The 26243-nt window shown below is 48.1% G+C and overlaps 1 pseudogene; it reads left to right on the top strand.

Annotated features, from left to right (window-relative positions):
- Positions 1 to 9671: 9671 nt before the first annotated feature.
- Positions 9672 to 12637, top strand: LOC141998531 (olfactory receptor 52R1-like; annotated as a pseudogene).
- The last annotated feature ends 13606 nt before the right edge of the window (positions 12638 to 26243 follow it).

Here is a 26243-nt window from a genome sequence, read left to right as displayed (position 1 = left end):
AGTTTCCTTCATGTGCTCTGAATCTGAGATTGGGCTCCATGCAGAATTGGTTGGTGACATGGTGCTGGGCCCCCTTCCTTGAATCACTGACTGGACAGTCAAAGTGACATCAAATCCTTTCCTGGCCTTACTGTGCTGTGTCAGTGTGACAAACTGAGGAATTGGTCTGTGTACAACTCATAGGATTGCCACATTTCTAATTATTTTTAACTGGACCTTTGAGGCCCCGCATCCTGCCCAGTCTATTCCCCAAAGCCCTGCCCCCAGCCCCACTTCTTTCCACAAGGCAGCTTCCACTGTCCCATCTCCCAAAAGGTCCCGCTTGCTTCTCCGCCTCTTCGTCCAATGCTCCAGCTCAGCTCCGCCTTTTCCCCCAAAGCCCCACCCTGTTGCTCGCTCCCCTCCTCTCCAACCCCGTCCACTTGCTGGATCATCTCCACCTTCCTCCCCTCCCCCACCGCAATCTGGGCTCCCCATGCTGCGGGCCTGGGATGGGATCTGGTGCAGCCTGGCAAGGAACCTGCAGTGAGGATGCAGTGCTGGGGCTGACAGGCCAGTCTGGAGCAGAGAGGGAAGCCAGGAAACCCTATAATATCTGCTGAGCTTTGGGAGCAGGACTGTGAGGCAGGCAGCCGAGATTGTGCACCATAAAGCTTGTGGGCCCCGAAAGCTCAGTTGTAAAGTTCTGAGAAAAGAGACTATTGTGTGGCTTATTTCCTTAGCTTTCAGCAATGGTCTCAAGTTGCAGTGGGGGAGGTCTAGGTTGGATATTAAGAAACACTATTTCAATAGTGGCAGGGGAGTGAAGCACTGGAATGGGTTGCCTAGGGAGGTGGTGGACTCTCCATCCTGAGAGGTTTTTAAAGCCCGGCTTGACAAAGCCCTGGCTGGGATGTTTTAGTTGGTGTTGGTCCTGCTTTGAGCAGGGGGTTGGACTAGGTGACCTCCTGAGGTCCCTTCCAACCTTAATCTTCTATGATTCTATGATTCCATGATATTTGGCTTGTTGAACTCCTCTCCACAGTCATTATTGGAGCAAAGAGCTTAACTGAATGGGATTCACAAATGGATAGGTGGTGCTGGTGGCACCACCGTTAATTAAGTTTATCTGACAACATCAGTTAGAAGACCTCATTTTCAGTTTCTTATAAGTTCAAAAAATCTTTAACCATTTGGACTGGAATTTCCCAGGCTGGGTGTCTGCTTCAGTCTGAATTGTTTTTTTTTGAAACTTACAGGCAAAACAGTTTGTTCAACTTTTCAAATGACGTTAGGACAGAAGATGTCTTGTTCATGTTGACATTTTTTTACAATTATTCCAGTTAAGAGCCCTAGCACCTCCATGTCTTGCAGAAGATAAAAGTCAGCTAGCAACCCTCCTGTTAACAGCCATAGACCTGAAATGCAAGAAGAGGACGTGACAGTCTCTGTGCATTAACAGAGAACTGACTCTTGAGGTCCTTCAGTTCTCTTGGGTGAATACCATCTGATGCTGGTGATTTACTACTGTTATGTTTATCAATTTGTTCCAAAACCTCCCCTTATCACTTGGAGGAATGTCCTTAGCCAAATGGGATTCAGAAATGGTTTGTCCATTGTATGTCATGATGGGGGCTCCACCTTTTGTTCGGGCTCTCTGACTGTGCCTCTGAAATGCAGCCAGCTTGGGGTAAGAAGCCATAAGCCAGGGTCAACAGGGATTCAGAGAAAAGAGAGATATTTTGGCCAGTGATACTGAAGCAAACACATCACCAGTGGCAAGGGCCCTGGATGTTTAATGGCCGTGCAGAGTGGAAAGGACCACGGAGACCTATTCTCTGTCGCATCACGCCCAGGTTGCACTGAGTTTGTCGAGCAGGTGAGTTTCTCAACAAGAGATGGGTACCTGTGAATTCTCAGATGGAAGCATCTTCCCTGAGAATCACCATGAGTTTGCCGTGTCCCACACCTCTCTCACATCAGCTTCTGCAGCAACGTCCGAAGCCAATAGCCGGCACAGGGGGTGCACCATTTGTAATATAGCTCTGTGCAATCCCAGTGTGGTTTGTTCAGCCTCTAGTGGTGAATCGATCATCTGAATGGGAATAGGCTGGAGACAAACCTGTCTGCACTTCTGTGCTTTTTGTCCACCTTTAGGAGTAAACAGTAATTAAGGGAACTTCCTAAAAGGAGATGAAAACACTCAGGCTCTATGCTCTGTGTTTTTGTGTATATTTAATATTAGAGTTGATTATTAAGAAAAATAGAGATAATGTCTTAGCCTCCCTAGAGTCTGATAGACTGTAAATGTCCAGGAGATCTGGGTAGCTAGCACACAGACTGATCTGCAGAAAGATGCCTGAGGGGAGAAAAGAACAGTATCTGCAGACACATGGGGCTGTTGCTAGGAGATGAGAGATCAGTGTGATGGGTTCAGTCACAGAGATCCCCTTGGGACCGTCACCTGATGTGCTGAAATTACCTCTGCGCCAGTTTTCCCTGCCAGCTTGGGATTTCCAGAACCCTGCCTTGTTGAGTCAGACATGGTGGCCTGCTGCAACAGAGGGCTAGGATCTGGGCCACCCCCCAAAAGCGGCAGGCTTTAGCTGAAAACAGCTCAGCAGGTTACCTGTCTCCAGCACCCAGACACCCAATTCCCAATGAGATCCAAACCCCAAATAAATCCATTTTACTCTGTATAAAGCTTATACAGGGTAAACTCATAAATTGCCCACCCTCTTTTCATTGAAGGATCTTCAAAACACCTAGCAAAGGAAAGTCTCTATGAATATATCCCCATGATACTGATAGGTTAACTGAGGGATGGGGAGAGATGACCTTGGCTAAGGACTCATAGAGAATGACAGACAGAACTGATGGGTCCTGTCTTCCCTGATGTTATCACGGTCTCTCCGTGAGTAGCTGAACACATGGCAAGAAGGAAATGGACTCAATTCTAGCAGGGTCTGTTCATTGGGTGGCTATGACAGAGTTCCCCTGGATGCAGCCTGGAACTGGGGTACCACAGAGCCCTCTGACATACCAATATGGGCCCCCTCTTACACACTGAGGCTATGAAAAGATGCAGTCTTCTCTAGGTCTTGCACTTATCCCCATACACATACAGCCATACACATGCAGAGATACACCCAGCTGCAGTTATATGAATACTTTCACTAGCCACTCTCAGCCCCTCCCTCAGTGTGTAGATGACAATGAACCCACCTGTGTTCCTGAGCTGATTTCCCTTTTACACTTCAAACAACCCACGGTTTCAGGTCGAAAAATATAAACAAATTTATTAGCTACAGAAAGATAGATTTTAAGTGATTATAAGTAATATTGTGCAGCTCAAAGTTGGTTACATAAGAAATAAACAAAATCACTATCTAAGTTCTCTACACTAGACAGGATTTCAATCAAGCAGTGTCTCATCCCGATGATAGAAACAGTCAACCAATCTTGCATACCCAGGCTAAGAATCCCCTTCAGCCTGGGACCACATCCCCAGTTCAGTCCTTGTTGCTAAGTTTTTTTGCAGGTGTTGAGTTGTGGGGGAGTGAGGCCAAGTGATGATGTCGCTTCCACCTTTTACAGTTTCTGCCATATGGAGGGAATTTCATTTTCCCTTAGCAAATGTCCCCAGCACAGTTAGTGGAAAAATACAGGCACAGGATGGAGCCCAGTGTCACATGAGCTGGCCTCATGTCCTTGCATGCTTCAGTGATTCATAGCAAGGACCATTACCCGTATCCTAGTGAGAACATTCACAGGAAAGTCCATCAGGTGGGGATAAGCTTCTTCCAAGGCCTATTGTGTTTCTTAATGGGCCATAATTTGAATGGTTTGTACGGGGAGACTTTGGAAAACCAGTAGAGTGCCTGAAACCACCATGGCTTATTGCTAAAAGTAGCCAAGTCAGCAGGCTGTAAATTGGCCATTCAGCAGTCACAGGTGAACCAAGCCCGGGGGGGGGGGTGGGTACCACAGAGAGGGAGCTTGATCCCGTGTCCTTTCTGATAAGAATTGTGTTGACGTTGCTGATACATGAATTTTAGAAGAGCAGGATGTGCTCCAGGAATGTCTATTGGGGTCTCAAGGCTGCAAACTCAGGAAAAACCCACACCTGGTTAATCAATAATCAGAAGAAACCCTCTTGTTTGCCCATTGGAACTGCTTGCTTAACAAGTTTGCTTTAAGGCTCATGTCATTCTATTACTAATGTATAAATAAGGGGGGGGGAGGTTGAGGTGGTGGGACTCTTTGGGACTGGTCTCTTCCTCTGGATGCATCTTATGTTCCCCACCGGCAGACAGGCTGCCGTTGTGCCACTCGAGAGCCACACTCAGCTTTGGTAATTATCAAGGGTTGGGGGTGTTTTACTAACCTGTTGCGGACGTGTGTATAAGTGCTTGAGACTAAGTAAAGTTTAGCTTTAAGTGAAAGCACTCTTGTGTTGTCCTGTTTGTGCCACCATCTATCGGTGGGACGGCCTTGCCTCCCCTGATTTATTTCTTGACACCACCTCGCACAGAGTAAAAGTTACCAAGAGCTTTGGGTTGAAAGAACTCTGGGTTACAGGTTTATCCACAATGTGATGTGTAGACTGGATGTAAACTACATTGTGTCTGTTACCAAGGAGCAAAGAAGTTTGAAATACGGGTACGTATTGGTACAGAATGTTACATATCACCCCTTAATTTACTGCAGAAGTGTTAGTCACTGACTGAGGCAGAAGCAGTCTGCCCAAGGCCCTCTTTAGATTTTGACCGTTGAACTCCCAAGTGTTGCAAACATTGTAGTCTTACCCACAGGTGTTCTTGAAAAGTTCTGTGTACCTTTTACCACTTTGTAGATCAGCCCAGTGATCTCAAAACTCAGCCTTCTCTGGGTCGCTAGAAACCTCTCCTTTTACCTCTTCAGCATTGTTAACCTTTGTACTTTTCCAACAGGCAACTCAATAGAGATATTCATCAATGCCACGAGGGGGTGTGCCTCAGTTTCTCCTTCCACCCAGGAGATCAGGTTTAATTATGCTTTCCCTACTCTGACAAGCCTTGAGCCTGTTTACAGGTGTTAGCTGAGAAGGAGTGTCCTCAGAGGTTATCACTGGTAGGTGTTTCCGAGTATTGTTATTGTACCACATCTTTTGTTTGGACAGTTTGTTTTTTTCAAGACTCACTGTGTCTTTCAACTCCCCCCTGAACCTTACCCTGTGTTTAGTTACTGTTTCTCCACCCCCCCCTTAGTGTCCCCTTCAGTAGGGATCTCAGGCTAAGGTTATCTTTGGGGTCTTGAAAAGCTGGGGTCTGGTGAGGTAAGGATGTAAGTGGACTTTGTATGTTAGCTAGCCCTCTGTGGAGCTTCTTCTCAACCCCAGAGCTATGCCCATGAAAAAATCCGCCCCTCACGTGTACTTTCCCTGTGATCCCAACTTCAAGCACTGAGTCCTTTCCCATCTCCCTTTCCTCGAAGGTTGTGATCTCTACTCTCTGGGGGAAGAGGAGTTTCCTTTCTCAGCAGCCCTTTCATAGCTCTTTCTGTGTCTTACCAGCCCAGGGAATTTCCTCCTACCCTCTGTCTGATGGGTCATTAGCATTTTCACAGACAACCACTTCTTTAGTAGGATCTGCATCCTGTTTGAAAAAGACAGAGTTCGTTTCCACAAGAACATCAGGAACAAAGGGCTGAAAAATGAGGGCTTCTAATGGGGTGCCCTCTGTCACCCATCTGTCTATCCTGACCGGTGAGTCTTGTGACTGCTTCCTTCTGCGAGGTCAGCGACACAGTTCCCTCTCACAGCCTGAGTGCCTGGGTGCCCAGATGTTCGATCAGCTGCTCTGTCCTGGGCACCCTCTCCCAAGTGACCAGTGAGGAGACGTTCTTCTACTGAAGGGGTGGGCAAACTTTTTGGCCAGAGGGCCACATCGGGGTTGTGAAACAGTATGGAGGGCCGGGTAGGGAAGGCTGTGCCTCCCCAAACAGCCTGGCCCCGGCCCCTATCCACCCCCTTCCCACTTCCCGCCCCCTGACTGTCCCCTTCAGAACTCCTGATCTATTCAACCCCCCCTGCTCCTTATTTCCTGCCTGCCCCCTTCCGGGACCCTCCACCGCAAACCGCCCCCCCGGGACCCCACCCCCATCCAACTTTCCTGCTCCCTATCCCCTGACTGCCCTGACCACTATCCATACCCCCACCCCCTGTCTGCCCCCCTCAGAACTCCTGACCCATCCAACCCCCCCTCCTTGTCCCCTGACCGCCCCCTCCTGGGACCCCCTGCCTCAAACTGCCCTACCCCGGGTTCCCACCCCCTATCCAACCCCCTTGCTCCCTGTCCCATGATTGGCCTGACCCCTATCCACACCCCTGCCCCCTGACAGGTTCTCCAGAACCCCTATCTCCTGACCCCCCCCAAACTCCACCCCATCCAACCATCCTCTGTCCCCTGACTGCCCCCCGGGACCTCCTGCCCCTTATCCAACCCCCTCCTCCCCCTTACCCAGCCACTCAGAGCGGCAGGACAGGCTTATTGGAAAGCCTGGGAGGTGGGCGGGCAGAAGCTAGCTTCCCTGGCCGGGAGCTCAGGGGCTGGGCAGGATGGTCCCATGGGCCAGATGTGGCCCGCAGGCCATAGCTTGCCACCTCTGTTCTACTCCCATTGTTTCCTCCTCTGGGCCCCTCACCCCCAACCACAAGGCACATCTCGCTATGCTCCCTCGAGTGGGATCTCTCCCTGATTCAGATGTAATAGGCTTGCAGCTAACAGCTGGAAGAGAATTCTCACTGACTGCAAGTATCCTCCCCTCCCTCCCGGAGGAGTTGTCACCTTCAGCTGCAGGGCAGGAGCTGATCTGAACAACTCCCACCCCTGGAAGCATGCAGCTTCCCCCTGCTGCAGAGGATTCAAAGAGACTCTCTGCCATTGCCTCTGAAGTGCCTGGGACTTTCCCCTTTCCCTCTGGGGTCCCAGCAGAACGCTCCTTCTTCCTGCAGGCGGACACTTTAACAGCCTGAGCTACTCGGAAGAAATCATTACCAATTAGCATATCAACAGGGTTATCGTCTGCTACCCCCACTGATACACAGCTTCCAAACCCCCAGTTTCTGTGTGCACTTTAGCCAAAGGTATAAGGATTTTTTAACCTCCTGTTAATAAAAGCTCTGCTATCTGTCCTGTCAGTATGTCACCTTCTTGCACTATATTCTGCCTAACCACAGAAATTTCTGCCTCTCCCAAGGTGCTCCCTCCACTAGTGCTGACAGCTTCGATATGCTTCAGACCTGGTTGTGCAGAGGCTAACTTTACAGTAGGAGAAGTGAAAGGTGCCTGAGGGGGTTCTGGGCTCAGGGTTGCAGCATTTGCATGGACCAGCTGCTCCCTCCTTTCTCCCAGCACAGGACATTTATTCCTCAGGTGATCAGAGGAATTACAATGGTAGACCCTTCTGGACTCTTCTCTCTTTACAGGAGATTTGGGTCAGGGATTGTAGGAGTGAGGTAAATTAGAACCCTGCCTCCCATCGAGTTTAAATCCCTCTGTCTGTGGTTTCTTCACAACAGATGCTTGTGTCTGCTCAAAATCATCAGCTAGAAAAGAGATCTCATCCACGGTTTTTGTCATTTTGTCCCACAGACACTGTTTTACACCATCTTTGCACATGTTTAACAAATGCTCCTGAGCAACAAAGTCAAACATTCCTTCAAAGCTTGTAACACGTTTGCCCCTTGCCCACTTCCCCATCAAATCCTTCATTTTGTTTACATGTCCCACCCTGCTCGTACCAGCCCCCTCCTGGTGGAGTGGGAGGGATCTGGTGCAGCTTTTCCAGCAAGTCCAATGTGTGTCTCTGCTGTCCCTCTTTCTCCTCAATAATTTGTTCTTTTAGTTCCACAGATCACAGCCTCCTCTCTGGCATCCTCTGTCTGCTTCAGCTCCACAATTCACCTATGTCTGCGAGCTCAGCACCTCCACGTTTTCCATTGTTTCACTGTTTTCACTCATCTTGTTGCTTTTCTGTCCCTACTTACCTTTCCTGAAATAAACAAGCAGAAAGGAGCAACCTGGTAACCTCTTTGACTCTGCTTCAGACACCACCCGTAACGTCTCACTTAAACTCTCCACACTAGTGGGTGAAGTGCAAATCTCACCCAGCAGAGCAAGCTGCTCCTTTTACCCTGTTAACAGCACCACTGCGATGTACTTCCCCAGGGTGCAACCTGGAAGTGGGCTACTCCTGAGCCTTTTTGCATACCAGTCTGGGCCCCCTCTCACACTGTGAGAAGCTGAAAACCCCTCCAAGTCCTGCACTCCCACAAACATTCCCAGGCAGGGACAGACCTAGGTGTGTTACATGAATTCTGTTGCCAAAAACCCATGAACCAACAGTAGAAAGGTTCCAGCCAATTCTCCCCGAGGACCCCAGAGCTGTGTCATGTTGCCCTGATGAGAAGTCAGACCAGGGTAAGATTATTACCCAGTCTGCCCCTCCCTCAAAGTGGAACGGACAATGCACCAGCCCCTGTTCTTGAGCAGATTTCCCTTTATACTTCAAACAACACACTGTTTTAGTAAAAAAAAAAAAAAAAAAGCAGATTAATTAAGTACAAAAAGATAGATGTTAAGTGATTGAAAATAATAACTTTGAAATAATAAGATCAAAGTAGATTATCTAAGAAATAAAGCAAATCACAATCTGAGGTCTGTTCGCTAGACAGTCTATATTCATGCAGTCGCAGTCTTGTTGTGCTGCCGAAGCTTTGGGCGCCCACGTGATCGCTGGCCGGGCAGTGGCATTCCTTGCGGTGCCCACTTCAGAATTTGCTGCTCTTTGTGTCTAGTAATGTGTCCCCAGCAAGAAAGCTTCCAAAATAAAACACCACTGATGAGAGCAGCTGTGGGTTCAATATAACCTCGCTCCTGATCTTGTGCTGCCCCGTGATATGGAGCAGCTGCTGGAGACCGGGAGCATTGAAAATGTCAGCCCAGAGTTCCTCAGCCCTTGCATTTTGCTTCCATCCCCTGGAGCTGGGGTACCCATTGTTCTGCAGCTTTGTAATAAGCCTGTTGCTGCAACATCCCCACAAAGCCTGTGGAAGGGAACAAGGCATCAGCTGCTACTCTGTGAGCACCCACATCTTTCGAGGAGCCTCCAGCCCTGTCTGTAAAGCTGCCACCTGCCCAGCAATCCCTCCAGACAGGTTCCCTCCAGAAACTAAGCTGTTTGCAGTTTGCAGCTGCAGATTGCCAGAGAGTAATGGCCAGGGTCTTCCTTTTACCTGGATTAATAACCAGACTAACGAGCACTGCTTCTTGCTGCACTGATTAAGAAAGAAGAAAGGAAACAAACAAAGAGTCTACAACACCCCATCATGCTTCAGTCTTCTCATACTCATGCCACACGGAAAGCCAGAACAGGAAAGGGAATTGAATCTCAAAGGAGAAAAAGCAAACCAAAAAAACTTTGAACTGTCTCTGGAGAGACAGACTGTGCTGCCACAATCTCTAACTCCAATGTGTAAGTTGCTGTCCTGGGGCAGAAGCTGGTATTTGGAACAGAGGAACTTGATCCAATATTCAGTAACTCACTTGCACCCCTGTTTCCCAGGAATTGAATCAGCCCTCCTGGGATCTTTGCTGCTTGTTTAGAGGGTCAAAGTTCTCTCATCTCAGGCAGGAGAAGAACAGCAGCTCATGTCATGTCCCACCCACTCCTACCCTGCTGCCTTCCTCCTGGTCAGCATCCTTGGGCTGCAGGAGGCCCAGTTCTGGATCACCTTCCCTTTCTGCATCATGTATGTCATTGCTGTGCTGGGAAATGTCATTGTTTTCTGCATTATAAAGACTGAGTCGAGCCTGCAAGAGCTGATGCACCTCTTCCTGGCCATGCTGGCCATCACTGACCTGGTTCTATCCACGTCCACCCTGCCCAAAAAGCTGAACATCTTCTGGCTGGGCTCCAGAGAGATCGGGTTCCAGGCCTGCCTCACCCAGATGTTCTTTGTCCACTCCATCTCGTCGGTGGACTCGGGCATGCTCTTGGCCCTGGGCTTGGATCACTACATGTCCATCTGCTGCCCCCTCCAGCACTCCAGCATCCTGTCCGTCCCAGCCATAGTGACAAGGGGGAGCCTGGTGCTGGCACACGGGGTCCTTCTGGTGAGCCCCTTCTCCCTCCTTGTCCTCAGGCTGCCCTTCTGACAGCGCTGCCTCATCTCCCACTCATACTGCGAGCACATGGCCATGGTGAAGCTGGTGTGTGGGGATGCTACAGTCAGTGTCATTTATGGCCTGTTTGTGGCTTTTATGCTGGTGAGATTTGATGTGCTTATCATCTCTGTGTCCTCTGCTACGATCCTCCAGGCCGTGCTGAGGATGCTGCCGTCTCAAGGCCTTCAGCACCTGCACGTCTCTCTTGTGTGTCGTCCTGGCGTACTACAGCCCTGGCCTCTTCATCTTCCTCACCCACCCCTTTGGCCTCAATGTTCCCCACCATGTCCACATCCTGGTGGCCAATCTCTGTGGGTGTCCCCCCATGCTAAACCCTGTTGTGTATGGGGTGAAACCCATACAGGGACAAACCACCCCGATGAGTCGAAAGAATAGTAAATATGGCAGGCGACCAGCTTGGCTTAATGGTGAAATCCTAGCGGATCTTAAACATAAAAAAGAAGCTTACAAGAAGTGGAAGGTTGGACATATGACCAGGGAAGAGTATAAAAATATTGCTCGGGCATGTAGGAATGAAATCAGGAGGGCCAAATCGCACCTGGAGCTGCAGCTAGCAAGAAATGTCAAGAGTAACAAGAAGGGTTTCTTCAGGTATGTTGGCAACAAGAAGAAAGCCAAGGAAAGTGTGGGCCCCTTACTGAATGAGGGAGGCAACCTAGTGACAGAGGATGTGGAAAAAGCTAATGTACTCAATGCTTTTTTTGCCTCTGTCTTCACTAACAAGGACAGCTCCCAGACTGCTGCGCTGGGCATCGCAACATGGGGAGTAGATGGCCAGCCCTCTGTGGAGAAAGAGGTGGTTAGGGACTATTTAGAAAAGCTGGACGTGCACAAGTCCATGGGGCCGGACGAGTTGCATCCGAGAGTGCTAAAGGAATTGGCGGATGTGATTGCAGAGCCATTGGCCATTATCTTTGAAAACTCGTGGCGAACGGGGGAAGTCCCGGATGACTGGAAAAAGGCTAACGTAGTGCCAATCTTTAAAAAAGGGAAGAAGGAGGATCCTGGGAACTACAGGCCAGTCAGCCTCACCTCAGTCCCCGGAAAAATCATGGAGCAGGTCCTCAAGGAATCAATCCTGAAGCACTTAGACGAGAGGAAAGTGATCAGGAACAGTCAGCATGGATTCACCAAGGGAAGGTCATGCCTGACTAATCTAATAGCCTTCTATGATGAGATTACTGATTCTGTGGATGAAGGGAAAGCAGTGGATGTATTGTTTCTTGACTTTAGCAAAGCTTTTGACACGGTCTCCCACAGTATTCTTGTCAGCAAGTTAAAGAAGTATGGGCTGGATGAATGCACTATAAGGTGGGTAGAAAGTTGGCTAGATTGTCGGGCTCAACAGGTAGTAATCAATGGCTCCATGTCTAGTTGGCAGCCGGTGTCAAGTGGAGTGCCCCAGGGGTCGGTCCTGGGGCCGGTTTTGTTCAATATCTTCATAAATGATCTGGAGGATGGTGTGGATTGCACTCTCAGCAAATTTGCAGATGATTCTAAACTGGGAGGAGTGGTAGATACGCTGGAGGGCAGAGATAGGATACAGAGGGACCTAGACAAATTGGAGGATTGGGCCAAAATAAACCTGATGAGGTTCAATAAGGATAAGTGCAGGGTCCTGCACTTAGGACGGAAGAACCCAATGCACAGCTACAGACTAGGGACCAAATGGCTAGGCAGCAGTTCTGCGGAAAAGGACCTAGGGGTTACAGTGGACGAGAAGCTGGATATGAGTCAGCAGTGTGCCCTTGTTGCGAAGAAGGCCAATGGCATTTTGGGATGTATAAGTAGGGGCATAGCAAGCAGATCGAGGGACGTGATCGTTCCCCTCTATTCGACATTGGTGAGGCCTCATCTGGAGTACTGTGTCCAGTTTTGGGCCGCACACTACAAGAAGGATGTGGATAAATTGGAGAGAGTCCAGCGAAGGGCAACAAAAATGATTAGGGGTCTGGAACACATGACTTGTGAGGAGAGGCTGAGGGAACGGGGTTTGTTTAGTCTGCAGAAGAGAAGAATGAGGGGGGATTTGATAGCTGCTTTCAACTACCTGAGAGGTGGTTCCAGAGAGGATGGTTCTAGACTATTCTCAGTGGTAGAAGAGGACAGGACAAGGAGTAATGGTCTCAAGTTGCAGTGGGGGAGGTTTAGGTTGGATATTAGGAAAACTTTTTCACTAGGAGGGTGGTGAAACACTGGAATGCATTACCTAGGGAGGTGGTTGAATCTCCTTCCTTGGAAGCTTTTAAGGTCAGGCTTGACAAAGCCTTGGCTGGGATGATTTGATTGGGGATTGGTCCTGCTTTGAGCAGGGGGTTGGACTAGATGACCTTCTGAGGTCCCTTCCAACCCTGATATTCTATGATTCTATGAAAACCAAACAGATTCGGGAGAGGGTGCTCCGTATCTTCAATCAGAAAGGAATCTGAGCAGTGTGTGCCTGTCTAATTTAATCTAGGAATATAAAACATTCATCACCATGGCCTCTGGCTCCTTCATGATCTGACATCACTCACCGTGGTATGTGATCATAGAACTGTTGCCATGGACTCCGAGTGGGCTCCTTATTTGCATTAGCCCTTCTGTGTCTGGGTGCCCATGTCTGGGTGATGCAGGCACCCAGAAACAGCAACCAAAAACCAGACTGTCCAGGTAAAACCATGATGGGTGGAAACCGCATTAAGTCTCATTTGATGCTGTGAACTTTTGTTATCCTTATGTCTCTGGGCTTTTCCTGTACTCTTCACTCACACACCTTATGCTCAGGGGCAGGAGGCTGGGGCGGAGGCATCTGTCTGTAAATAGGTTGGTCATTTAAGACTCTCAGCACCTAAGCAGATCTCGCTGGGACAGAAGAAGGGAGTAACTGCATTCTAGATAAAAGCCAGTTTTCTCCAGCATCTCAACAGAGGGAAGGGTGTAGAAAGAATGAAACCTCCCCAGAAAAGGGAACAGAGAGAGGAGGGGTTGGTCCAGCCCTTTAAAAACACAGAGACTGGATGAACTGGAAGAAGCTGGAGTAGGAGAGAGGCACAAGGGCAGCAGAGGGGATTCTTTGGTTGCAGGGCTCTGACTGCAGTAGAGAGACAGATTCAAGCTGGAGGAGAAGCCAGGAGTTCCAGGAGGTGGCCCCTGGACACCCCAAAGGGCTCTGAACAAATCCCAAAGATTCCTCCAGGGTGCTGTGGACAAAGTCATGCACGTTGGAAAACATCATTCCAAATATGCCAAATATGCGTATAAAATGATGGGGTCTAAATGAGTTTTTATCACTCAGGAAAGCGATCTTGGAGTCATTGTCGATATTTCTCTGAAAACATCCATTCAATTGGCAGGAACAGTCAAAAAAGGGAACAGAATGTTGGTAATGATTAAGAAAGGGATAGATAATAAGATGGAGAATATAAAATCATGACTCGTGTGGAGAAAGTATATACAGAAGTGTTATTTAAGCCTTCTCATAACACAAGAACTAGGGGTCACCAAATGAAATGAATAGGGAGCAGGTTTTAAAAAAAAAAGGGAGCTTTCCTACACACAATGCACAGTCAACCTGTGGAACACCTTGCCAGAGGATGTTGGGAAGGTCACAAGTATAACAGGATTAAAAAAAAAGAACTAGAGAAAATCATAGAGGATAGGCCCATCAATAGCTATTAACCAGGATGGGCAGGGATGGTGTCCCTTCCCTCTGTTTGCCAGAAGCTAGGAATGGTCGACAGGGTATGTATTCCCTCTGGACTACTTGGCATTGGTCACTGTTGGAAGACAGGATGCTGGGCTAGATGGAGCTATGATCTGGCCCAGTATGGCCGTTCTTATGATCTTATGTTCACTGAGGCAGGGGATGGTGTGCAGGTATTGTATTGTGTGTATTCGGGATCTCTTGTGCTGCCTAAAGTAAAGGAAATGTTTTAGAAATCCCGTTTGCAAGGCCTGGGTCTGTTGCTTTAACAATCCTGTGCCCGGAAAGAGAGAAACTAGAAACAGAGTGTGCCCAATGGGGACCTATGGCAAGGGTGTGCTGAAGCAATGGGAGAGTCTGGGAGAGCTGAACCACGTTAGGGTGAAGAGAACAGCTTGTGGACCTCTTCACACAGGTTTGGATCACCCAGCCCCACTCCCCTTCCACTCACAGTCCCCTAGCATCCATGGAGCAGCTCCAGGTTTGCTGTCACAGACCTGCTCAAGCGCCCATGGCTGAACACCCACCAGAAGGGTGCGTTTGGGTCCCACATACTGGACCCATGTGATTTTGAGTCCGAGCAGCATTCAGGTCCTGCCTCTAGCTCTGGGTTTCTAGCTCTGGGTCTCTAGGCCCAGTCTCGGAGTGCAGCTTCCATTCTGGTGCCTCCCTCCGGGAGAGGGGAGCTGCACACCAAGCGCCAAGGCCCTGAGGCTAGTTTCCTTTGCTCTGTACCTCGGCATGCTTTTCTCCTACGGTACAGAGGAGAATGCAGTCTTTTTCAGGACATGGATGTCTGTCTTATATAAAAATACAAATTTAGAATTCAGAGAGCTCCAGTTCTATAGGTACATTGCTGTGACACTCTGTACCCCCAAAGCAAAACCCTGGCACCCCACTTTCACCACTGTTATATAGTTCCAACAAATCTTGTACAAAATATGTCATGTGAGGTATCTATGGAAACGCTGTGGTTTGCTGAATGTGATTATCCTATTTGTGTGTCTGTATCATTTTTGCCTCTGAAGTAACAAATGTTGATGAGCTACCTGTATTTCAAATGTGTTTGCTCCTGTGGTAACTCGCACAAAGTAGTTTACATCCAGTCTAACCAGCACATTGTGAATGGATATTTGACTTGATGGCTCATCAATGAACACAACGGGCCATGGTTGAAGCTTGTCCCCACCTGTAGCCAAAATATGGGTAAAGGCCCCTGTTGTGACTCATTAAACCATGGAAGGGCATGTGGCCAGCTCATGTGACACTGGACTCCATCTTGTGCCTGTACTTTTCCACTAACTGTGCTGGTATCTCTGTTTGGGACAATAAAGTTCCCTCCAAATGGCAGAAGCTAGAAAAGGGGGAAGTGTTATCACCACTTGGTCTCACTCCCCCCCACAATTCAACACTTAAGAACACAGCTAGAAGAAAAAAACTTTGACTGGAGAGGTGGTCAGAGGTTGGAAAGGAGAAAGGCAGGGACCTCTTCAAAAGTCCACCAATCAGAACAGATGTGTCCTGAATACAACGAGGCAGGTGATATTGCTGAATACTTCACTAGCTTTGAGACGCTATTTGTGATTCATATGATTCCTGCTAACCAGAAGATGCCCACTTTAGTTGCAAAGTTAATTGGTGAAGATCTGGATATAGTCAATAAAATGCTAATTGAGAATCTTTTAGATTATTCTAAATTCAAAGAAATGGATTTGAAACAATTTCAGATTACCCCTGAAACATATAGAGTGAAATTTACAAATTCTAAGAGGGGTGCTGGTGTGAGTAATGCGGAATATGTGAATAAAATGAAGGATTTGATGGGGAAGTGGGCAAGGGGCAAAGGTATTACAAGCTTTGCTCAGGAACAATTCTTAAATATATGTTAAGATGATGTAACACAGTGTCTGTGGGAGAAAAGGGTGAAAACTGTGGATGAGATGGCTTCTCTAGGTGATGATTTTGAGCAGACACAAGAATCTATTATGAATAAACCACAGACAGAGTGTTTTACACTTGGTGGGAAGCATGTTCCTTTTTACGCCATTCCGCTATGCTCCACAGAGGGCAAGCAAAAATGCAAAGTCCCCTTTCATCCTTACCTCATCCCGGGCATACCAAGACACCAAAGATAAACTTAGACTGAGATCCCTACTGAACGGGACACTGAGGGAAAAGAAAAAACAGTAAATAAATACATACTGAGGTTCATAGAGCAATTGAACAACCCAATGGATGTTGAACAAACCAAATTGTCCAAGCAAAAGGCATGGTAGAATAAAAGTATATGGAAACATCTACCTGTGATAAAAGATTTGGTGATGATGTTAAATCTGATGATGCAAAGTTTGATACTAATAGTAAACCTAACAACAAAGAATTTGGTATTGATGGTAAATCCGATGAAAAGTTGTAATATGCATGATTTTTGGGAAAAGCTATTTGCCGTGCTATGAGTAGTAAACAAGAAGACCTATGGGGATAGGGCTTCTCAGCCAACATCTGTAAAGAGCTTCAAAGCTTCTCTCAGCAGGGCAACCATAATAAACCTAGTCTGCTGGGTAAAAGGGGAAACTGAGTCACACCACTTCATGGCCTTGTTGAATATCGTTGTTGAGATATCACCAGTTGGAAAAGCACAATGGTAAACAATGCTGCACAGACATTAATAGAGTTTCTCTAGTGACCCTAAGAAGGCACACTTGCTGACTTTTGAGTTCACTAGCCTGATCTACAAAGTGTTGGAGGGACACAGAACTTTGCAAGAACACCTGTGGGTAACACCACAATGCTTGCAACATTTGGAAGTTGTACAGTCAAAACCTAATTAAGGCATTTGGCACACTGACACTGCATTAGTCATTGAGAAACACTCCTGCAGTAAACTAAGGGGCGAGTTCTGATATTATGTGCTCCAAAGCAACACCCTCGCATCACCATATTTACCATGGTCATATGATTACAATGTGTTTTATATAAAGTTTGTCCTGTAATGTATCAATGGAAAAGTTATCATTTACAGAACATGATTACCCTATTTGTATGCATGTATTCTTTTTGTACCTAAAGTTATGAATATTGACTATGTACCAGTATTTCAAATGTGTTTGCTCTTCGGTAACAGCCACAATGTAGTTCACATCCCATCTAGACAGCATATTATGAATGAACCATTCAAGGTAATGGTGCATTAAGAAACATGATAGGCCTTAGAAGAAGATTATCCCCACCTCATGGATGTTCCTGTGAATATTGAGCCACGATATGGATAATGGCCCCTGCTATGAATTATCGAAGCATGCAAGGGCACGTGACCACCTCACATGACACTGGACTCCGTCTTGTGCCTGAAGTTTCCCACTAACTGCGCTGGGGGCTTTTGCTTGGAAAAATGAAGTTCCCTCCACATGGCAGAAGCTGTAATGTGGGAAAGCGACATCGTCACTTGGACTCACTCCCCCCACAACTGAACACCCGGAACCACTTTAGGAATTAATGCCGAACTGGGGATGTTGTCCCAAGCTGAAGGGATTTCTAGCCTGTGTCTGAAAGATGGGTGGGCTGTTTGTCCTATCAGGGTGAGACACTCCTTGATTCAAATCCTGTCTCGCGTATAGAACTTAGATATTGATTTTGTTTATTTCTTAAGAAACCAGCCTTGATCTGTTCTCTATAACTTATAATGACTTAAAATCCATCTTTCTGTACTTAGTACATCTGCTTTCTATTTATTTACCTAAAACAGTGTGTTATTTGAAGTATAAAGGGAAATCTGCTCAGCAACAGGGGCTGGTGAATTGTCCTCTCCACATTGAGGGAAGGGGGCAGGGCAATAAACTTACACTGGTCAGTCTTCTGACAAGGGCAAGACAGTACAGCTCTGAGGACCTAGGCTGGGGAGCTAGGGGAACCGGCTGGAGCCTCTCTATGGTTGGTTCATGAGTGGCAAGTCAAAGTTATCACGTAACTTCATGAGTGTGTGTCTCTGTCTGTGTATGACTGTGTAAGTGCAAGACCTGGAGGGGCTTGCTGCTTTTCACAACCTCACAGGCTGTTTCAGGTTGCAACCTACAGAAGTCTGTCACGCCTACCCAATGAACAGGCCCTATGACAGTATGAGTCCATTTCTCACTTATCATGCCCTCAGTTACTGATGGGGAAACCATTTTTATGGCAGAGAACTCAGAACTCCTGGGTCTGTCATTCTGTTTGATTTTTGCCAAGTCATGTCTTCCTGTACCTCAGTTTACTTATGGACATAATGGGGATATGTTCATAGTGACTTTCCTTTGCTAGTCTTTTGAAGATCCTTCAATGAAAGGTTCTATGTGGTATGATAATAGTTACTGATGAGAATTACTGATCTCTGATCCCGTAGCAAAAATCCCTTGTCCCTACAGAAGGTGTACGTGTCTCCACTCAGTCATCTTTCTCCAGATCTGTCTGTCTACTATCTACCTATCCATCCTGGGCATTTAGACAACATCAGAGCCTATGAGGCCTATTCAGTTTCCCTAGGTTTCTTAGTAATCAACTATAATTTGTAAATATACACAAATACACAGAGCAGCCAATTCCTCTCTGACTCAGTGGAGAGCCCAAGAGTTCTCATCTCCCTTTGGAAAGGTCCCATAATTATTGGTTGTTGTTGAAGCTGAATAACAAACGCAGAAGCACAGACATGGAAACAGAGGCATGAGCTAGAGGGTGTCTGGTCTCCCGCCTGTTTCCATCCAGATGCTGCTTCTCCCCTAGAGGCTGAGTGAACCCCACTGGGTTTGCACAGAGCTATATTATAAACAATGCACACCACTGTCAGCTCTCAGTGTGGGATGTTGCTGCAGATGCTGGGGTGAGAGAGGTGTGGGACATGGATAGCTGAGGGGGATTCCCAGCAAAGAGGCTTCCGTCTCAGAAATCACAGGTACCTATCTCTTTTGGTTCGACAAACCAAGTGCAATGTATGCATGATGGGATAGAGAATAGGTCTGAATTCATTTCTGCTCCGCACAGCCACTGAACATCCTAGGGCCCTTGCCACAGGTACTGAATTTGCACTAGTATCAGGGGCCAAAATGCCCCTCTTTGCTGTGCCCCTCGGTGATGGGCTCCAGACCTAAGGTGGCTTCATTTTCGTCGTACAGTGGATCCTTCAGGATGAAAGCTGTTAGTAGACGTCCAGTACAAGGCCAGATTCAGAAGCTGTGGGCCGTAGTTTGCTCAGGTCCCAGTGAAGCACTGTGGCACCCCTGCTGTTGTGTTTTAAGTGTAGACAAGCCCTCAAGCAGATCTTCCAGAAAAAACATCCAGTCTGGAGTTAGAACTGAGTAAAATCTCAGGGGACAGCTGTGTGTTAATGCACAGACACTGTCACTTCCTTGTCTTGCAATTTAGGGCTTTGGCTGTTAACAGGGTGGGGTGTGTGTGTGTGTGGGGGGTGGTGTTATCAGGCTTTATCTGCTGAAAAGCATGGAGGTGCTAGGGCTCCTCACTAGGTTAAATATGACAATTTTTCAGCATGGGCAAGACATCTCCCCCAGCTTCATTCTAGAAGTCAGCTGAACTGTTATGCCATGAAACTTTCAAAATTCAATTCAGCTGGAAGTAGACACCCAGCTTGGGAAACGTCAGGTTAATGTTTGGCAAACTTATACCCAACTGAAAATGAAGTCTTGTCATTCAAGGTGTGAGACAGACTGAACTATGCCATTAAAACTATGGAGGAACGTTACCACATAGATCAAGAGGCAATGGGTTTGAACTACAGCATAGCAGGTTTGGGGTTTTTAACTCAGATAAACTTCCCAACTGTAAGAACAGGAGGCCAATGGAACAGACACCCAGGGAGGTTGTGGAAAGTCCTTCACTGGACATTTTCAACAGGAGGCTGGATAGTCATTTGTCTTGGATGGTTTAGACACAACAAATCCTGTATCTTGGCAGGGGTTTAGACTCGCTGATCATTGCAGCCACCTTCTAACCCTATCAATCTTTGATTCCATCATATAAAATCCTAGTGTGAACCAGGTCTTACTCAACCACAAGTTATGGAGCTCAGTACTGGGGTAACTGGGTGAAATTTAAATCCCTGTGTAATACAGAAGGTCAGACTGGATGATCTGATTGTCCCTTCTGTGTAAAACTCCTGTCAAGGTGGTTATATTCTGTCACTGAAACTGAGGGTATGTCTACACTACAAAATTAGGTCGAATTTATAGAAGTTGTTTTTTTAGAAATCATTTTCATATAGTCAATTGTATGTGTCCCCACAGAAAATGCTCTAAGTGCATTAAGTGCATTAGCTCGGCGGAGTGCTTCCACAGTACCGAGGCTAGTGTCGACTTCCGGAGCATTGCACTGTGGGTAGCTATCCCACAGTTCCCGCAGTCTCCGCTGCCCATTGGAATTCTGGGTTGAGATCCCAATGCCTGATGGGGCAAAAAGCATTGTCGCAGGTGGTTCTGGGTACATGTCATCAGGCCCTCCTTCCGTCTCTCCCTCCCTCTGTGAAAGCAACGGCAGACAATCGTTTCGCGCCTTTTTTCCTGAGTTACCTGTGCAGACGCCATACCACGGCAAGCATGGAGCCCGCTCAGGTAACCGTCACCGTATGTCTCCTGGGTGCTGGCAGACGTGGTACTGCATTGCTACACAGCAGCAGCAACCCATTGCCTTGTGGCAGCAGACGGTACAATAGGACTGGTAGCCGTCATCGTCATGTCCGAGGTGCTCCTGGCCGCGTCGGTCAGGAGCGCCTGGGCAGACATGGGTGCAGGGACGAAATTAGGAGTGACTCGACCAGGTCATTCTCTTTAGTCCTGCAGGCAGCCCTATTGTACCATCTTATGGTGAGCAGGCAGGAAATATGGATGGCTAGCAGTCCGATTGTACCATCTTTTGCTGGGCAGGCAGGAGATGAGGATGGCTAGCAGTCCTATTGTACCATCTTCTGCCGAGCAGCCAAGAGATGTGAATGGCTTGCAGTCCTTCTGCACCGTCTGCTGCCAGCCAAAGATGTAAAAGATAGATGGAGTGGATCAAAACAAGAAATAGACCAGATTTGTCTTGTATTCATTTGCTCCCCCCTCCCTCCCTCCCTCCCTCCCTCCATGAAGTCCTGCCTGAAATACGAGAGGGAGGGATAGCTTAGTGGGTTGAGCATTGGCCTGCTAAACCCAGAGTTTTGAGTTCAATCCTTGAGGGGCCATTCTGTGTGACAGTTGTTTTTGTTTCTCCTTGATGTAAAGCCACCTCCTTTGTTGATTTTAATTCCCTGTAAGCCATGTAGTCAGTCGCCCCTCCCTCCGTCAGAGCAATGGCAGACAATTGTTCCATGCCTTTTTTCTGTGCAGGCGCCATACCACGGCAAGCATGGAGCCCGCTCAGATCACTTTGGCAATTAGGAGCACATTAAACACCACACACATTATCCAGCAGTATATGCAGCTCCAGAACCTGGTAAAGCGAAACCGTGCGAGTAGGCAACGTCAGCATGGTGACGAGAGTGATGAGGACACAGACTCTCAAAGCACGGGCCCTGGCAATGCAGGCATCATGGTGCTAATGGGGCAGGTTCATGCTGTGGAACGCCGATTCTGGGCCCGGGAAACAAGCACAGACTGGTGGGACCGCATAGTGTTGCAGGTCTGGGACGATTCCCAGTGGCTGCAAAACTTTCGCATGCATAAGGGCACTTTCATGGAACTTTGTGACTTGCTTTCCCCTGCCCTAAAGCACATGAATACCAAGATGAGAGCAGCCCTCACAGTTGAGAAGCGAGTGGCGATAGCCCTGTGGAAGCTTGCAATGCCAGACAGCTACCGGTCAGTCGGGAATCAATTTGGAGTGGGCAAATCTACTGTGGGGGCTGCTGTGATGCAAGTAGCCCACGCAATCAAAGATCTGCTGATATCAAGGGTAGTGATCCTGGGAAATGTGCAGGTCATAGTGGATGGCTTTGCTGCAATGAGATTCCCTAACTGTGGTGGGGCCATAGACGGAACCCATATCCCTCTCTTGGCACCGGAGCACCAAGCCGGCGAGTACATAAACCGCAAGGGGTACTTTTCAATAGTGCTGCAAGCTCTGGTGGATCACAAGGGACGTTTCACCAACATCAACATGGGATGCCCGGGAAAGGTACATGACGCTCGCATCTTCAGGAACTCTGGTCTGTTTCAAAAGCTGCAGGAAGGGACTTTATTCCCAGACCAGAAAATAACTGTTGGGGACGTTGAAAAGCCTATAGTTATCCTTGGGGACCCATCCTACCCCTTAATGCCATGGCTCATGAAGCCGTACACAGGCAGCCTGGACAGTAGTCAGGAGCTGTTCAACTACAGGCTGAGCAAGTGCAGAATGGTGGTAGAATGTGCATTTGGACGTTTAAAGGCGCGCTGGCGCAGTTTACTGACTCGGTTGGACCTCAGTGAAACCAATATTCCCACTGTTATTACTGCTTGCTGTGCGCTCCACAATATCTGTGAGAGTAAGGGGGAGACATTTATGGTGGGGTGGGAGGTTGAGGCAAATCGCCTGGCCGCTGGTTACGCGCAGCCAGATACCAGGGCGCTTAGAAAAGCACAGGAAGGTGCGGTGCACATCAGAGAAGCTTTGAAAACCAGTTTCATGACTGGCCAGGCTACGGTGTGAAAGTTCTGTTTGTTTCTCTTTGATGAACCCCCCCGCCCCTTAGTTCACTCTACTTCCCTGTATGCTAACCACCCTCCCCTCCTCCCTTCGATCACCGCTTGCAGAGGCAATAAAGTCATTGTTGCTTCACATTCATGCATTCTTTATTCATTCATCACACAAATAGGGGGATGACTACCAAGGTAGCCTGGGAAGGGTGGTGGAGAGAGAAGCACCAGGAGGGGTGGTGGGGGAGGGAAGGACAAGGACGCACAACACTTTAAAAGTTTAAAGCTTTAAAACTTATTGAATGCCAGCCTTTTGTTGCTCGGGCAATCCTCTGGGGTGGAGTGCCTGGGTGGCCTGAGGCACCCGCACTGCGTTCTTGGGAGTCTGGGTGAGGAGGCTATGGAACTTGGGGAGGAGGGCAGTTGGTTACACAGGGGCTGTAGTGGCAGTCTGTGCTCCTGCTGCCTTTCCTGCAGCTCAACCATACGCTGGAGCGCATTAGTTTGATCCTACAGCAGCCTCAGCATTGAATCCTGCCTCCTCTCATCATGCTGCCGCCACCTTTCAGCTTCCTCCCTCTCTTCAGCCTGCCACTTACTCTCTTCAGCCCGCCACCTCTCCTCCCGGTCATTTTGTGCTTTCCTGCACTCTTACATTATTTGCCTCCACGCATTCGTCTATGCTCTGTCAGTGTGGGAGGACAGCATGAGCTCAGAGAACATTTCATCGTGAGTGCATTTTTTTCGCCTTCTAATCTTCACTAGCCTCTGGGAAGGAGAAATTCCTGTGATCCTTGAAACACATGCAGCTGGTGGAGAAAAAAAAAGGGACAGTGGTATTTAAAAAGACACATTTTATAGAACAATGAGTACACTCTTTCACAGTAAACCTTGCTGTTAACATTACATACATAGAACATGTAATTTCGTTCCAAGGTTGCATTTTGCCTCCCCCCACCACGTGGCTAGCCCCTTCCCCCTCCCCATGGCAAACAGTGGGGAACATTTCTGTTCAGCCACAGGCAAACAGCCCAGTAGGAATGGGCACCTCTGAATTTCCCCTTAAGAAAAGCACCCTATTTCAACCAGGTGACCATGAATAATATCACTCTCCTGAAGATAACACAGAGAGATACAAACGGATGTTGTTTGAACGCCAGCAAACATATACTGCAATGCTTTGTTCTACAATGATTCCTGAGTACGTGCTACTGGCCTGGAGTGGTAAAGTGTCCTACCATGGAGGACACAATAAGGCTGCCCTCCCCAGAAACCTTTTGCAAATGCTTTGGGAGTACATCCAGGAGAGCCACAAATGACAGGGCAAATTAATCATTAAACATGCTTTATTTTAAACCATGTATAGTATTTTAAAAGGTACACTCACCAGAGGTCCCTTCTCCCTCTGTGGGTCCGGGACGCAGCCTTGGGTGAGTTCGGGGGGTACTGGCTCCAGGTCCAGGGTGAGAAACTGTTCCTGGCTGTCAGGAAAACCGGTTTCTCCGCTTGCTTGCTGTGAGCTATCTACAACCTCCTTATGATCATCATCATCATCTTCTTCGTCCCCAAAACCTGCTTCCGTATTGCCTCCATCTCCATTGAGGAGTCAAACAACACGGCTGGGATAGTGGTGGCTGAACTCCCTAAAATGGCATGCAGTTCATCATAGAAGGGGCATGTTTGGAGCTCTGACCCGGAGCGGCTGTTTGCCTCTCTGGTTTTCTGGTAGGCTTGCCTCAGCTCCTTAAGTTTCACGCGGCACTGCTTCGGGTCCCTGTTATGGCCTCTGTCTTTCATGCCCTGGGAGATTTTGACAAATGTTTTGGCATTTCAAAAACTGGAATGGAGTTCCGATAGCACGGATTCCTCTCCCCATACAGCGATCAGATCACATACCTCCCGTTCGGTCCATGCTGGAGCTCTTTTGCGATTCTGGGACTCCATCATGGTCACCTCTGCTGTGAACCAGCTGAGCAGCTAACAGCAGAGCGGCTAACAGAGGGAGTTTGCCTGGGAGTTCACCCGGGGAGAGCCTGCTGAGTCTTACATCTTGCCGGCTTCTCTGAGTAGTTATTACAACTCCTGAGGAAGCTCGTAGAAGGAAGGTAATATGGACGGGGGGTGCTCAGCTGTTGTGACCTGCATTGGATGTGCCATGTTTGTCTTTCTTCCACAGGACAGAAGCAACTTTGTCTGTACAAAGTGCAACCTGGTCTCCATATTGGAAGAGAAGTTTCAAGGTCTGGAGCAACAGGTATCGACCCTGCATTGCATAAGAGAAACTGAAGATTTCCTGGACAGACGTCAGGATATGCTTCTACGGGCACAATGTTCTGAAGATTCAGAGCAGGCTGCGCAGTGGGGACAGGAGGACGGTGAAGAAATTTAGCAGTATGTGACCTCCAGAAGAAGAAAGGAGAGCGTCCATGTACCAGCAACACAGATACAGGTAAGTAACCGTTTTCATGTTCTCTCCACAGGTACTAATGTGGAGAGTGCACTAGATGATACATCTGAGCGAAGGGAACAGAAGGAGACTCTGCCGATTGTAAGGCATGAGATGCACTGTCCTAGGGTTGGGGGTTCCACGACCACCACTCCCAAGAGGAGGAGGTGAGTGATGGTGGTCGGGGACTCTCTCCTCTGGGGGACTGAGTCATCTATCTGCCGCCCCAACTGGGAAAACCAAGATGTCTGCTGCTTGCCAGGAGCTAGGATTCACAATGTGACGGAGAGACTGCCGAGACTCATGAAATCCTCGGATAGCTACCCCTTCCTGCTTCTCCACGTGGGCACCAATGTTACTGCCAAGAATGATCTTGAGCAGATCACTGCAGACTATGGGGCTCTGGGAAGAAGGATAAAGGAGTTTGAGGTGCAAGTTGTCTTCTCGTCCATCCTCCCTGTGGAAGGAAAAGGCCGGGGTAGAGACCATCGAATCGTGGAAGTCAACAAATGGCTACGCCGGTGGTGTTGGAGAGAAGGCTTTGGATTCTTTGACCACGGGATGGTGTTCCAAGAAGGAGGAGTGCTAGGCAGAGATGGGCTCCACCTAACGAAGAGAGGGAAGAGCATTATTCGCAAGCAGGCTGGCTAACCTAGTGAGGAGAGCTTTAAACCAGGCTCACCAGGGGAAGGAAACCAAAGCCCTGAAGTAAGCGGGGAAGTGGGATACCGGGAGGAAGCACGAGAAGGAGCACATAAGAGGGCAGGGCTCCTGCCTCATACTGCGAAAGAGGGATGATCAGCGAGTTATCTCAAGTGCCTATACACAAATGCAAGAAGCCTCGGAAACAAGCAGGGAGAACTGGAAATCCTGGCACAGTCAAGGAATTATGTTGTGATTGGAATAACAGAGACTTGGTGGGATAACTCACATGACTGGAGTGCTGTCATGGATGGATATAAACTATTCAGGAAGGACAGGCAGGGCAGAAAAGGTGGGGGAGTTGCACTGTATATAAGGGAGCAGTATGACTGCTCAGAGCTCAAGTATGAAACTGCAGAAAAACCTGAGTGTCTCTGGATTAAGTTTAGAAGTGTGAGCAACAAGGGTGATATCGTGGTGGGAGTCTGCTATCGACCACCAGAACAGGGGGATGAGGTGGACCAGGCTTTCTTCTGGCAACTCACAGAAGTTACTAGATCGCAGGCCCTGGATCTCATGGGAGACTTCAATCACCCTGATATCTGCTGGGAGAGCAATACAGC

The sequence above is a fragment of the Natator depressus genome, chromosome 1 (assembly GCF_965152275.1).
Source record: "Natator depressus isolate rNatDep1 chromosome 1, rNatDep2.hap1, whole genome shotgun sequence".
Taxonomy (NCBI): Eukaryota; Metazoa; Chordata; order Testudines; family Cheloniidae; genus Natator; species Natator depressus.
Note: the sequence above shows the minus strand (reverse complement) of the source record. Positions and strands in the feature narration are given on the sequence as shown.